Source organism: Syngnathus typhle, linkage group LG8 (genome assembly GCF_033458585.1).
Source record: "Syngnathus typhle isolate RoL2023-S1 ecotype Sweden linkage group LG8, RoL_Styp_1.0, whole genome shotgun sequence".
In the NCBI taxonomy this organism is placed as follows: Eukaryota; Metazoa; Chordata; class Actinopteri; order Syngnathiformes; family Syngnathidae; genus Syngnathus; species Syngnathus typhle.
In genome coordinates, this window is record NC_083745.1 from 1860522 (window position 1) to 1876428 (window position 15907).

The 15907-nt window shown below is 46.6% G+C and overlaps 1 protein-coding gene across 5 annotated transcripts in view; it reads right to left on the reverse strand.

Annotated features, from left to right (window-relative positions):
* zmiz1a (zinc finger, MIZ-type containing 1a) overlaps positions 1-15907 on the reverse strand; it is a 105209-nt gene that overhangs the window by 56169 nt on the left and 33133 nt on the right. For 3 of the 5 annotated variants that reach the window (XM_061285505.1, XM_061285504.1, XM_061285509.1), the window contains exon 2: positions 6929-7018. The exons of 1 other annotated variant lie outside the window; for it this stretch is intronic. The gene's annotated coding sequence lies outside the window, so the exon portion shown is untranslated. Of the gene's footprint in view, positions 1-6928; positions 7019-10307; positions 10328-15907 lie in introns of those variants that run through there. One more of the 5 variants, XM_061285506.1, reaches the window with a different exon arrangement.

Consider the following 15907-nt stretch of genomic DNA (forward strand, 5'->3'; position numbering starts at 1 on the left):
CAACCCGAGCTTTTTGATCAATTGTTGTGAAGCTTCGCGACCCGCACTGACTCGGAGTTGACCCGGGAAATATTTTCCTCAATATTTCATGTCATTTGTACCTCCTCCTGCACTCATCCGCCTACCACGGAGTCGTCTTGCTTTGTTTTACGCATTGCGAATGGAAATCCCTTCTCAATTGCCTTCCTTGGGCAAGAAAATATTGGTAAAGACGGTTTCTATCCTATTTCATATCAAATAAGCTCTTTCCACGCGGTAAAGGTGGACCAAACAGCATCTGACCGGATGATGAAAGCAACAGTGCAGCTCGGCGCTGCGTTCAAGACAGCTGCTCGAGTTTCTCTCCCTGTCACTGTCACTCACACACAGTCGTAGGCAAACACGCACACGGCCGCTCTTCGTTTTGGCCAGTGACAGCAGGCACCCAGCGATGACATGAGGAGTGTCTCTGGCAGGCGGCGCTAAACAGAAATATCTGCTCTGACAGTCGCTCGTCCGCATCCACCACGTGCACGCAGCTGTCACTGAACTCGCCACTCCTCTTCCCGACCTTGGCTTTTAGTCTTGCCTTTTAAGCACTACGCTATGGACAGCGTTGCTTTGGGCCGGTAGCTTTGGTCTGTGAGTAAATTCCTCGTCGTGTCGATATATTTTTAAGACAACTTTGAGGGAGGGAAAAATCTCAACTACCGTATTTTCCGGACGATAAGGCGCACCGGACTATAAGGCGCATCTTCAATGAATGGCCCAGTTTAAAACTTTGTCCGTGTATAAGGCGCACCGGACTATAAGGCGCACCATTAATGCATCATGTCAGATTTTTAATCCAAATCAAATCATTCTCCATTTTATCTTTTTTATTTCAACTTCAGATGCAACAAACGACTTTATAATCACAAAATAATAATCTATAGGCTTTTTGATTCATGATTCATAGTCTTCAGCAGGCCACTTATGCTTGATTTCATGACACAATGCTTCGGGCCAGTATGAATTTAGTCCATATATAAGGCGCAGCGGACTATAAGGCGCACTGTCGGCTTTTGAGAAGATTTTAGGTTTTTAGGTGCGCCTTATAGTCCGGAAAATACGGTACATCAAACAATGTCAAATTTGGTCTTTGGAGTTATAACCACCAAAACTAAAGAGTTTGCAGGAAGTACAAAACGGAGCTACAGAATGCACGGCAACAGGTGGAACCACGCATGATCGCGTACGACAATAGGTGCCATTTTGAAAGTGCAACTTAACAGCAAGAGGAGGCGAGCTGAGCCAAGCAAGGGCGCCCGGGTTCTATACAATGGAGCCAAATCGACATTGACGCCATTGTGCCGATCTGCGCTTGGCCGCCGGCCAGCGAGTGGTGTGTACGCCAAAGTATGAATCATGGCGCATTGGGATGGAGGCCAACTGTTGAGCGTGCAGCCGTCCCCCCACTTGACCAGCGTTGGCCTTACGCAGGCTTAGCTCCTTACTGCTTTCATTTGGCCGTTCTTTTGTTGCCACTTTCTTTCTTCTCACGCGAGAATCTGCTCGCTCGCTCGCTCGCTCTATGCCGGTTGCCGCTCTCTGTCTGCTTAGCGCGTTCTCCATCTCGGCCGCCACAGCCGTTCTCAATTAGGAGGGTCAGGGAGAATAACTGGGGCTCCGGTATCTGAAACTCGGAAGATCAGCGGCGGGAAGGAAACCGCTGCTGCGAGGCGCTGGGCCGCAGAGTACTGTGTGTGCGTGTGCAGGGGAAAGCGAGTGTGCGCTGCATAAATCTGCTCTGCGTCAACGGGTTGTCGGTGACCTCTGACCTCTGTATTTCAAGAGACTTGAAGACGGGCAAAAACATTGCGACTGGCACCGGAATGCAAGGTTTTATTGTGGCTCTGTTTTTTCCAATATCTATATGCTTTATGCAGAGCCTTAGCTGTCTTAATTGCTTTGTTTCGACGGTCCCCTACGAGCGAGTAGAGGGACAGCGGGCAGCTCTTTGCAAGACACATTTGCAGGTGTCACCATTTAAAATGAGAAACCGGAGCTGTGTGAAAATTCAACCATGCACACGCACGTGCACAAACTTTTCAGACGCACTAGTCACTTGTCAATGATCAACCACACCTCGAGGACTTTTGATGCATACAATTTCATTTAGCAGACTGTCAACAAAACCTATCTATGTGTCAAACAGTCGGCATATAGCGCCAACTACTGGCGAGGAGGATTTACTTAAGCGGCTTGTATCGGCAGCATCCACGAGTACCCGACACCTGAAAATCAGACCCGGTATCAATAGTCGCTCTTCCCTATCCATTAGAATGCAGAACATCGATTTGCGATCTGGCAGTCGCTCGCCACACGCTCGTCACAAAACAAGCTCGTCGAAAACAATTTGCGGCTTTCGGGAGTGGCGGCCGTCTCAGCGAGGCTCACATCTGTTTGTGGAGTAGGGGGGGGGGGGTCCTGAATAGCGAGCTCTCCTAATTCACGGCGGGAAAGAGCAATCAAGCTCAGCTTCCGTCAAGCCACTGTGACGCCGGCGCTGGCTGCGCACGTGCTTGATAATCTATGCAAATAGGCCACAGATGGACAAGGATGCCTCTAATAGAAGAGCATATGGGCTGCGCTTTTAGAAACAATAATTCCTACGCGTGCTCTCGTGTCTGTCGGCGTTAGAAGCGAGCAAATCGTTCAAACGAGACCGCCGCGCTTCTTTTGTTTACCGCCTTGAACGGCGCATCGGAAACGGAGTTCAACCTTCTCGACTGCAACGACCAGCCAGCCACGGCCGCGGAATTGGAGGAACGTTCCGGACATTATGAGAAGCCATTAATGAGCGCGTGGCGTGGCGTGTTGTGATGCACGGCTGCGTATTGCAGCCATTCATCAAGGGCGCCAGACACTTGACAGGCGGCCGGCCAACAGGTTGTGTAATCGTATAACACAACCATGTCAGGCCTGCCGCCACTCTGTGTCCCATTCAGGCCTCTAATGTTGTTTTCCTGCGAGTAATTGATGACGCTAGACAGAGTGCCAGTGATGGATGACATCACAGAGCCGCCGCCGCCGCCGCCGCAATGATGCCGGGGCGAGATTCTGATTACGCTGGAACCTCTGAGGTTGAACGTGATCCGGTTGATTGGAGATTTCTTTGCATTTGCAAACATTTCTCCCATAGGAAATAATGGAAATTGAAATAATCGGCTTCAGGGGGCAAAGTGACATCATCGTAATATCGGGATTAAGTGTACTGATAATGTTTAAGACTTTGGAATGTGGCAGAATGTGAATCTCATTTCTTTCCTGGTTTGCTTAAAGGGCCATAATATTGAAATGTCATTCATCCGTCCCAGCCTCCAAAAACTACGAGGTCAAAACTAGAGTTGAACAATTTTGCAAAAATGCAAACCCCCCCCCAACCACTTCAATAATAAAGAAAGGCTTATGCATCGAGCCATTTCTGCTTGTGTATTTCATTTTGCTTTTGTATCTATAACCGTGCTCCAAGAGTTAAAATACTTGAGTCTCACTTTGCCTGCTGTCCAGAAACACTTGCCAAAGAGATGACAAAAGACAAACCGCAAGATATGTCATCTAAAAGTAATTTCCATCTATCTTAACAAAAGAACGCCTTAAACAAAATCACCAGTTTTGTTTCAAATAAAATTCTATCTCAAGACACTTTGGTGTGTTTTAGTCTATCGCTGATGTTTATTTCCAACATTCAGCTCTTGTGGCTGCTTGTGTCCCTTTTAATTTGCATGCCTTGTGTAAGGATCTCATCATAAATAAATAACATTGGCATTCAAAAGCGTGCTGAGTGGAATGAGACAAACCACAACACTCTTGACTTGAAGGCGACACACAAAAAAAAAAAGTGCTAGCGTGCACTGAAAATGCCTCCCGACGCCGAGGAATGTTCCCACTCCCGTGCAGCATGAGCGAGGCGGGGGGGGGGGGGTAAAAGGTGTCCCCGAGGCAAGAGTTAGACATTGTTCTCCACGGCAAATATCCTCACACAACCTGCTCCACTCTGTCTGTCTCTTAAGCTGGAGAAGAGAATACAATGTTCCCTCTCATCCTCCCACTCGCACCGTTTTCTACCTCAGTGAGGCGGCCAGCTCGTGTTTGCGAGAAAGGCGCTGCGAGACGACGATAACCGCAATGACTATCGCAGGGAGGATAAAAATACACCTCCTAGCATCTTAGCTGGAGAACCCCGAGGCGGATTTCCTTGAATTTTGTCTAATTCTATCATTGATGCAGATATGTGGGCAAGCATTCGTTCACCTGGGGAAAATAAAACATGAGGAGAAAGTGATGCAAGAGGATGCAGGCTGCGCCGACTCTCAGGAGCCTTTCATATCCTCTTCTTCCAAGGTAAACAAAGAAAACACTGGAAAAGCCCCAGACGCTTCCAATGACGAAATACGAGCTAAACATGTTTTAATATTTTATTCAAAGTGAATAACATCAACTAAATTTGGAGCACCAAAGAGAACTGGGTTGTTAAAAACCCAGCCAAATCTAAATGGTTAAAAAGATGTGACTGAAAATGAATGCTATTACAAAGTGCGATTTGCTAGCTCGCCTGCTTACTTATTGCTGCACAGCGGAGATTTGGGACAACAAAATCATACCCGCACCCTCATAATGACTTAACATTGCATAATTAATTTGAGTCCTGGATGGACACGGCAACTCAAAATAAGTGTACATTTTATCCAGGACGTTAATGAGTATATTCCTAAATATTTATGTTAATGTTCTGAGCTCTTGTTTGCCAGCATCATATGAAGCAGCACAAGCCTGCCCAGAGGAATTGTGTTTAGCTTGGACGCAGTTCAGATTATCATCAATGACGTTGTGTTTGGCTAGTTTTCCTCGCCAACAAATTCACCCAAATGTGTCCATTGCTTTAAGATGCGAGCACACAAATGATGAGTTCTTCGATGATCATGTTGATTGCTTGGTTTCTATCATGTCATCCTTGCCACAATGTCACAAACACATCATCCCCGCTATGTCAAAGTGATTGACAAACACAGCAGAAAGTCACCCTTCGGACCTCTCCAAAGCGTCTACTACTCAACAACACCTTGACAAGGTTGCGTCCTTGTTTTCCGAAAGCCCCGCATGTTAAATGGCCGCCCGTGTTAAAACGTCCCAGTTGATTTATTTTCGAAAAGCGTCGCATTCTACCGTAGCGTGCGGCACAACACGCCTGCCTCACAACGGCCGCAGTGTTCGTCCGGCGTGTCAACAGTGGGCGCTAACATTAAAAACTCGTCCAATTAAAGCTCCGGGGGAGGAGGTTGGGTCCAAACGGCAACAGTCTGTAACATGTTTACAGCCATGATAGGCCCTTTGGAAACAAATTAATCCTGCTGTGCTCCACATTACTCATCCCGAGTCTGGACCCATTCTGCTCGACGTGTTATGACGTGGAAGGTGGATGGAAAAAAAAAAAAAATTATGAATATAGAGCGACGGCAGCAAAAAATAAAGTTGTCTCCCCGCACTTTCATAAGCGTGTCACATTCCGTGGGCTGAGTCGCTCCCTCTTCATTGCACCGGGCTTTGTGTGTGTATGTGTGTGTGTGTGTGTGTGTGTTAAAGCAGTGGCTTTCTATGCTCTGACGTCCGTGCGCTAATCGCTTTGGCTGATCCCCGCGAGTGGCGCATGTGCGTAGGTACTGTGCTCGCGTCGAGCTGTATGCGCATAAGGATGAACGCCCGTGTGTGTGTGTGAGGCAGATGTTTCCCGTGTGGTGGTGTTGCTCACCACACACACACACGCCAAGGAAGATTAACCGGGTCGTTTACTTATTTGCTGCCTGAATCCCACCTACCCATCGCGCCTCAATCCTCATCCTTAATCCCTATAGTAGCAAACTAGGCAGCAGGTGAGGCAAAAGCAATATATGAAGGATAACTTTCAAAAAGCTCCGGTCCAAGCCGGCGAGGACAAAGGCACGTGCAGCGGTAGCTAGAAACAATCCACAGTCAAGTAAAGTCCAAAATACAATCAAGTATCAGCGGGGAAACATTGATGAGGTGTCGCGTGGTGATTAAATTGGGATTGTTCCTTTTTAAGGTATTCATAGCGGCAACCTTGAATTAATCTCGACATTCAGATAAAAGGTCAGTGATTGCTCATCTCATTAGCTTCTCTACCTTCCAAGGACCAAATACAAACACACATATTTTCAGTGTTGTTGAATAGCCCTGCTTATCTTTTGGCCAAATGCAGGTTCTTTGATGAGCTTGCCTGATATCAAATATCAGTGTTCTCCAAAGCCAAATCAAATCTTTTTAGTTGGAGTCAACACAATCACTTTGACGATAGAAATGGGAGGATATGTTGGAAGCTGGAATGAAAATCTCAAAGGCCATCAATAGCGTGGATTGATTTTAATCTAGCAGCCAGCGATGTGGTCGCCTAATGAAGCATTTCATCAATTAATACTATTCCCCGATCAACAGTTTTGATTTAGCCACTCAAGAATGGTAAAAATGTGGCACTTTTCGAGGAATAAGCATCTGCGGCGCATTTGTGTGCCGCTGACACAGGCCACTGGCTTCTCGGCGGGGACTGACTGCCTGGCTTTTTCCCTTTTCTTTCTCTCTCTCTTTTTTTTTTGGCCAGAGCCAAACAGGATCCTGCGCAGCTCCTCATAAACAGCAGCTGCTCAGTCCCTCCCCGGCTGGCAGCCCAGGAGGGTCCAATCAAAAGCAGCCACATTGCTCCCTCACTTTGCCTTTGCGTGCCAATTTTGCTCAGAGAGTTCGAGGGGGGAAGAAAGAAAGAAAGAAAGAAAGAAGAAAGCAACAAAAAAAAAAACCACACAGCCAAGACCAAACACAGAGCAAGAGCGGGAGGAAAAAAAAAGGGTGCACAATCCCCGCCTCGCCCGTATAAGAAGCTTGCGTGAACTCTGACCTTGTCGGTGCTGCCGCTGCACCTTCGCGGCCCCGACCCCTCATGTATTCCTCGCGCGGTCCCTCGCTGACTACTCCTCAAGTGGCCGAGCTGAAATCGAAGAAAATGTTGTTTAATGGAAAGCTCGTCTCAGATGTGCGGACGCAAAAAAAAAAAAGTGGCACGCTGTTGAAAAATACATAAGTGAAGAAAGACGTCAGGGATTTGCCCATACAACTATAAGTTGCGTTTTTTTTCATAGTTTGGTTGGGGGGGCCACTTATACCCAGGAGCGACTTGTATACATATATATGGTTTTTTTTCACTTTTTTGGGCATTTTATGGCTGGTGCGACTTATACTCCGGTGCGACTTATAGTCCGAAAATTACGGTACTGTATATAGCAGTGGAGTGGCTCCCCCCCTCCCTCCACGGAGAAACAATGCCCTTCCTAAAGGTTATCAGCAGCCTTGGTCCACCTCATCGCGAGTCCATTACAAACTAAATTCGCAGGCTCAATCGGGTGCTTAGCCTCGCCGCGCTGCTCCTTTTACAGGCTGAGACAGCATCTGTTTCCACATACATCATGCAAATGACTTCATTCAATCACCACACAGGCGTGAATATTAGCGCATATCATTAGAGGACAAGAAGGGCTGTTTTACTACTTTCCCCTTTTGATTCGAAAGCAAGGTTTGAAAGACATTTTTCAGACAGGATTTCATTTTTGAAGAATTCATCGTCGATCGGGTTAAGTCATTAAATTGCAGAGTTAGGATTTTAAATCCAGGCTTGAATCTAGAGACAGTAGGATTTTATGGGATCAGATCTGCTCGCATACATCTTCACGTCAGTCCATTTTGGCGAAAGATCGAGGGGGGGGGGGGGGGGCGCTCACTGTGGGAGGACGTTTGGAGCTCGTCCAAAAAGAAGAGGACAGAAAGGAGGGGATGACGGGACGGCATAAATAAGCAGGGAGGTGAGCAGGTGTCACAGACAAATGTGATTTACAGGCTGTGTGTTCCGTACAGTGCTGACATGTAAGCCTATTAGGCTGATATTACCCGCCCATAACATGCACCGCTGGACCCCCTTAAAAATGTGTGTGCTGGTGCAAAAATTGTAATAGCCACCTTCTGTGAAATTGGACAAACATTAAGTGCTGCGATGCATTAATTACATTGGAATGCTATCTTGAGTTGGTCGTTAGCATGTCATGTTCCACGACGCGTTCAATGCGACGCGGGTTTTAAAGTTTCCTGCCCCAAAGCAAAACAATTAAGAGCTACGCTGAAAGCCCACCAAGGATGTCGTGTTTGTTATTGGGGAGGCACTTTGGGGAGCCCGGGCCACGGAAGAAAGCATAAAACTGAAGAGTGCTTCCGGATAAAAGTGTTGATCTGGGACTGTATTTTCATTTTTATGAACACTTTTTATATTTTCTTTGCTTTTCGAGTGGATAACGCATGAATATTAATGCGGGGCCATTGCGGGAGGTACGTCTGAAGGCGCTGATCCAAATAAGGCTGATTTGGTCTCTCTGCTCTACCGAGTGCCCTTCCAGTTGTAATTGGCTAAGATGAGTTGAAGTTAAACACGGTAATTCCACAAAGAGAGGTCTCGATTGTAATAGATGGCCTGCTTCAATTATTCACTTGGAATTTTTTTCCACTTGAACCAAATGTTGTTCACAAGATGAATGAGCCCGTTTTAACTAAATAGCAAATATATAAAATACGCCAAATGGATATTAGAGATTAAACGGTATGAAAATGTCATAATCACAATTATTATAAGTGCATGAATAGTATCAGGAACAAGCTTCAATCTGAGAGACAAATAAATATGTTACAATTAAGCAATGAAACCATGGGAAATATTATAATTAAAATACAACGACTACACAATTACTGGATTTTTTTTTTTTTATAATACCAATGAAAAAATATTCGATTTTTTTTTAAAAGACAAAAATAGAACAAAAGAAAACAATTCGATATTTTTTAAATGATATAAATAATAAAACACATGGCAAGTACAAAAACCTCCCTTCTATTTGCACTTGTTAGTGTGAATCCACACCTTGGACGACTTTGTGCAAACACACTCGCACAGCCATAATGTATCCACCTCATCGCCCTCGGAGGAGAAAGGCCTATAAAAGCCGACCTCATCTCCTTAGAGCGGGCGCGGCTGTCCCTTGGCGTCTTAACACAACTACTCATCAAGTGTTAAAGCAGAGCGAGAGAAGGGAGGTAAAAAGAAAAAAAAAATCAATGACACCCCCAGCCGGGCCAACACCAGTCGATGATGTTATGTGGAAGAGCCAGACGCTGCAGCAAAAAGCAAAAGACGGAAGGCAAAAGTCCATCTCGGGCTGAGAGTGGTCGGTTAATATGTGTCATTGATCACCTCTATGCAAATAGAAGACCTCGACAAAGCAAAGAGTGTGATTTAAAGCGCGGCCGAGCTGGAAATCGATTGGACGCGCCCGCCCGAGGAACCGTTTCCCTTTTGCCGGGATAAAACACTTGACTGAGGAGCTGCGAGATTCTTATCAGGAGGAAATTAGTGGAGGAATAGCAGTTTACCAAAACAAACAGGCTTCCTCCTCCCTTTCTCTGATATCATTGTCATCTCTTATTTCCTCCCCTCCAGTTAAATGCCATCAGTGAGAAACTGCATTTCATTCAAACAGGTTATTTGTAATCGAGAGAAGCAAAAAAACAACAACAACAACAGAGCGGGTCGTCGTTTGAAGGAGAGAAAATGAGGTCTCCGGCTTTCCTGGGCTCCCGGGAGCAGCCTCGCGAGCCTGCCAGCTCCCGCACGCACACACTGACGCAAGCCCGACGCCAATCTCGGAGCCAGATCGCACCAAAACAATATTTGTCTTGTTGGCTTACCGCCCGCCCGTGTTCCTGGCTTTAAAGAGAAAGGAAAACACGCAGCAAAGAGAGGCGGAGGCAGAGTCGACCCACACCGGGCGGGCGGCCGGCCTTGTCAGCGTCGGCAGGTAATTACGACAACGCCAGCGACGCGGTGATTCGGTTTCGGAGCCTTCCTAAAATCTCCCCCGAGGACAACATCTGATAGGATTACAAAGAGTTGTTTGGCGTAGTATCTTCTCGCTTCCCGTACTTGCTTCCCGCTCCCTTTACGATAGTCGGAACATTTCGAGAGAGTAATGCCGTGACATAAAATAACCTCACCCCAGTGATTCTTCGCCAGACCGAGCCCACCGTCTGAGGGTCCAAACATTTGAAAATAACTCGGTTAGTTTCGGTTGTGTTTTACAGAAACGATTTTAATCTCCCCGCACGTCCTCATCGGGGAGAGAGTTTATCTCGTCATCGAGAACGTTATTGTCCGAGACGAGCCGAGTTGACCCCGTGATTACCTCGCCGGCTTGGCATTTTCCCTCAGCCGACCCCTGGAAGAAGCCAGCGAGCCGCTCGGCAACAAGCGCACGGCTGTCGACATACTGAAGACATTTAAGATAATCCCGGAGATGTCTCCGTGTTTCCCCGAGATCGGATCTTCAAAGGGAACGTTGGCCTGCTACCTCCACTTGAAAGGGAGAGAGACGCGCAGTGCCCTTGTTGTGAAGGAGGGGCGGAATAGCACAAGAATGTAATCATGTTTTCGGAAAGGGGGTTCGGGGGGAGGCTGTCCTGCCTAGCAAAGGGAACAAGTGAGGGGGCGGAAGATTGTTTTGACACCAGAGGGCGTGAAAGGGGAAGCACCTATTGGCTGCGCCGACTCTCACCTGCGTGACCTGCCGAAAAGTTGTAAATCGCACACAGGTCACGCGTGGCCCGCCTCGGGCTTTTACGATGTTTGCTTTGTTGTCATGGTCAGCGTTAGCGGTTAAAGTACACAGGTGTCAGGAATTCCATCCCGGAATGACTAACCGAGCTACCTTGATATTGGAACATGAAGGAAATCACGGTGAATATTTCCTGTAAGTAGTTTGACAACAAGGTGCCCGAGTTTAGAAAGCCATAAACGCTCTGTCGGAAATGATTTTGTCGTGAAACACAACGATGAGCAACGTTGATGTTTTTTCGGGGTGACGTTTCGAACTAGCTAGCAGCTGCTTCGAAGCTACTTATCTCCTGCGTGTCGATAACCAACTTGAGGGATGTCAAGTGGAAAGTGCCACGACCGTGTCGCTTCAATGAAAGCGAGAGTTGTGAGTCATGCCTTCAACAAATGTCAGCGCTGACGTCCTGTGTGACTAAAAAGCACCTCAATGACTCAGCAATCTCCTTTCCAGCGTTGCGACATCATTAGGACAAATTACAATGACGCAGCGCTCTTACGTTGAAGTGTTAAGAATACTATCGGGATAAACGTGAGGGAATAAAAAGGAGATATTTTTGTCATTGGCTTCATCGGGAGAAATGAAGGAGGTCTGTCACATAGCGTTACGCCGTGACGAGGCGCCCACGCGGGCGTTAAGTGGTGAAGGGAAAACAAATATGTCATCAGCAGGAGGCTCAGGTTGAGTCAAGTTGACCGGTAATTGATTTTGACAGCGGCTCACTTTAGAATGAGCAGCGGCCTCGTGTAGAGGAAAATAAAAAAATAAAAAACACTCATGCAGCCTCATGGGCCGCGCTTAAAAAATTCATGGCGTAAACCCACGACACTTTTGCAACTCTCGTGTACGATCGCGGTAAACTGCGCCCTCCGCTCGGGAGAATACCAAAGCTACGGATCGGGCATTTTTTTTTTTACACAATTTGAAACAGTTAAGTCAATAATATTGTTTTGTCTCGCCCTACTCGAGCTATTTGGGGAGGGCGGTCCTCGTCTTATGCAAATGAGCAACTGCTGACATCGCCAACCTCTACGGAGTGTGTTGGGCACTTGGAGCGCTTCCCTCATTTGTATGCAGGTATACACTTGAAGGAGTTCCATTTCCATCACATCAGCCAAGTTATTCAAATGCAGCTCGAGTGACTGGAGAGGATAACATAAAGAAAGGCATCAGCAGAAAATGGCAGCAGGCAGTAATCCCCGGCCGGCCGGTCGGCCGGCCTGCCGGGCCGCCGCTTGCGCTCGCCACGCCGCGCTGTCAGCATCGGACGTGCGGGGCCTTATCAGCGGCAGCCATGGCGCTCCGCTAATAACCCCGCTGATGTTCTGCGGCACGAGGACAGACAGGGAGACGGCGGCAAAGACAAGACAGGCGGACAGGACAGGTTTTGCACTTCAGCTCACGCTATCAGCCGCTGTGTGTGCACAGAGGGCGGCCGGACGCGTTTTCCTCACTTAGCAACACGTTGTGACAGCGACATGCACGCTTTGGCGCCCTTTTGCCTAAATGGACTCCGCCTTATCAACATACGGTGCATTTAGGTTAGGCTACAGCAGTTTTAACACCTCGGCACAAATGGCGTACCTCCCATCCCATAACCTAAAAAATAGGCAAAAGACATCACCACCCAAAAGATGTGCCTCGAGACTAGCCTGCATAACAAAATGCACTTTTTTTGCTGAGCTAGTCATTAGTAGGTTTTTATTTTGAAGGTATTTCCGGTAGAGCGTATTGGCTGCTTTCTGGTCGTCTTCGCAGCTTCGCAGTTTTATAGCCGTCACAAACAGTTAGCACTAATTAGCACAAAGTCATCCTGAAATCATGTTCAATCGCTAATTGAAGACAGTAAATAAAACTACCTCCAGATTAATTACGCTGACAATTGACATACAGTGCCTGTTGTTAAAATAAGCATCAAGTAGCTGCTAAGCTAGTGCCCGAAGCCAAAAGCCGTAAATTTATAATTATCATACCAGACCGCAATTGAACCTTTGATCCATTCAAATAAAAAGTTTTTAAAAATGGTTTTATTATTATATAAATTATCTTGATTAAATACATTTATTATTATTTTTATTAAATTATTATTTATTTATTTATTTAAGTACTTTACCTTCGGAAAAATTAGCTGTAGCGAAACGAGAACTGAACCAAGCGAAACGAAAACAGAATCACAATACGGAACGACGAGAGCACAAAACAAGCGAGGTGGGAGTCAAAGGAGTCCAAATAGAGGCTACATTGGTCCTGAATCGGCATTCTGTCCCTCTTTGAATGTTACCTTAGTATCTTAGTCTGACACCTCCAAATGACGTCTGCCTGTACAAGCGCATGTGACTCAAATATTATTATCATCCCCTTTTGCCAAAAAGGTCAAGCACAAGGCTTTCTTCTTGAAGACGTATGCCTTGATGCTATCACGTGCGCTGGTGTGAATCTCCTCCATCCGTAAATCGAATCACGCCTGCCGTACGAGTAGCAGCCCCCAGAGCTTCGGTCGGGAGCTGCGGCCGACAGGAAGCAAGCTTGAGTAAACACACCGCTGTTGACACAAGACGGGCAGCACATGCTCCCTTCGCGATAGACGCCTCGATGAGACGCGCAGATTAGGCTTCGGATGACGACTACGACACTTCACTTTCCTTCTTGGCGGGTATCGGGAGCAGGATGTTGGTTGACTCAAAGCTTCAGACGCGGAGCGCCGCAGGGCTCTATCTATGTTCACACCCACGCGGGGTGTTTTGAATACCACTTTTCACCATTCCAGGGTCAGATGAAATCTGTCCAAACCAATAAGCAGTTTGAGAAAATCGGGTTGGGGTGCTAACACCGAAACAAAAGGCTATTTTTTTATCCAATTTAAGAAAGTCACTTCAGTTGGGAGACGGGCTGGAATGAGTCGGCGGACGATTGCAAATTACAAATCCGTTCACACTTCAAATCACAGCAATGCTAAATTTAGAGTGAGCTTGCATGGAAACTTCTTATTTCTAGAAATCTCTTCGGGCACCATCAAAACGGAATGTTTTGCAGGCGTCGTCCGATCGAGCCAATAATGGCGACCTTCACTTGAAGGCCAGAAGTAAATACCTGGCGTGCCTTCCAGCTGCCTCGGAGCGCTCAAGGCTTGAGCGTGCCGCCGCTCCGCCGCTGCCACATGCAGCATCAACGACTTAATCAGGTCTCTTGTGCGGAAGTACGGACCCAGCACAGACTGACGGAAAAGGATGACACAACCCCCCGCGGGCTTGTCAGTTCGTTTCAACGGAGCTCAAATCAGAGCTCGGCATCCGGCCGACACAACTCCGCGGCCATCGCCGCCGCCGCACGTTCGCCTCGACGTGTGCCGTGCCAGACGCTCGGGCACGGACTGAATCATTGCGGCTATTCAATGAGATGGAACGTGGCACACATAGGGGGCAGTTAGGCCGAAGTTACGCTGCAGGTCCAAGTGGCCAGTTCTGATTTGATGCCTACATCCCATGACAACTTCTACCGACATGAAGTGCCACATCCAAGATGGAAAACAAAATCGCACTTTGTAATCTGGTGCACCTCTTATTCGGAAAAATACAAGACTAAACGCGGTCACATGTTTGATTTTTTTTAAATTTACATTTACATGATACATATCCCAATTGTGCCACCAAAACAAACATGAAAATTGTCACATAAACCTGGTAGTGCTCGGTGTCAAACTCAAGGCCCGGGGACCAGATACGGCCCACCGCATCATTTTATGAGGCCCGCGAGGACAAATAGTGCATCGACTTCAAGTGTCCGTACTAAAATTACAAATAGTCTTCACTTTTGGAAAATAGCTAAATTACTAGCAATTTCCCATACCATTCATCTTTTTAAGTTACCGTATTTTCCGGACTATAAGGCGCACCTTCAATGAATGGCCCATTTTAAAACTTTGTCCATATATAAGGCGCACCGGACTATAAGGCGCACCATTAATGCAATCACAATATAATAACTTGAAATGGTGAAAACAATCACAATATATCAATAATGTTAATATCACACAACACACAAAATAAACATGTAAAGCTTACTTTAATAAGTACAAAACACAACAGCCAGATAGATCAGTAAACTTAAAAAGGTAAAGTTCCATCCATCCATCATTCTCTATATGGTCCATATATAAGGCGCACCGGACTATAAGGCGCACTGTCGGCTTTTGAGAAAATTTGGGGTTTTTAGGTGCGCCTTATAGTCCGGAAAATACGGTAATTGAACAATTTTTATTATTGTCTGATTTCAAAAGTAGTTATTCGTCAGTTTGTTGTGTAGCCTATACTGTATATAATAAGGCATTGACATCATGGCCCTCCAAAGGAAACAATGAAAACGAGGCGGCCCACCACAAAAGTAAGTTTGACACCTCTGATGTGGTGCATTCAGAGTCTTCATAATGCAGCACAATTTTTCTTTTTACATTTTTACAGACAAACACAATCAGTTCAATGCCGCTTCTATGACAGATACTATCAAGTGAAGAGATCGACATGCTGACTGATATTTAATGTGCCACCAAAACACGGGAAGCGAGCGGGCTTTTAATAATTGATGCCGTTGGAGCAGGGAGATTTTTAACCACTCTCCTCCTGCTTTCAATCATTAATGTGGTTTCCATCAAAAACACTTCAGGCTCTCTAGTATCACATCTCTCTTGAAGGTGGAGAGCCCACATCTAAGCATTAATCGGCGTGATCTTTCCTCAGTCTCATTCTTGCTTGGGCGGATTAGGATAATAACAGCGCAAATTGCTAAAGTGTGCAAAAGTAGGTGCGCCCAGCGAGGGTCTTGGAGGCTTAATGGGAGCGTTTGAAATGTTTCAATGACAAGAAGGGCGGGAGGGAGGTAGGGAGGGGGGCGAGTCGACCTCGATCCTCACGTTCTTTCTGCCTGTTCGAAGCCGATCAATCCGCAAGCGCTCGATCGGCGTCGCAAAAAAAAAAAAAAAAAGGAAGCTGCAGCGCTGTTCACTTCAAAGTCACACAGGACACGCTGTGTGCATCGACATGGCAACACATCCGCAAGGTGACCAGAGTACGTGCTGCACGCTCGATGGACACTAGCCCTCCTTGCGCAGTACTTTGACATCATTACAGGAGGTCCTGGGTTCACGCCCAGTTTCGCCTCCTATGATCTTCTTGTCTATT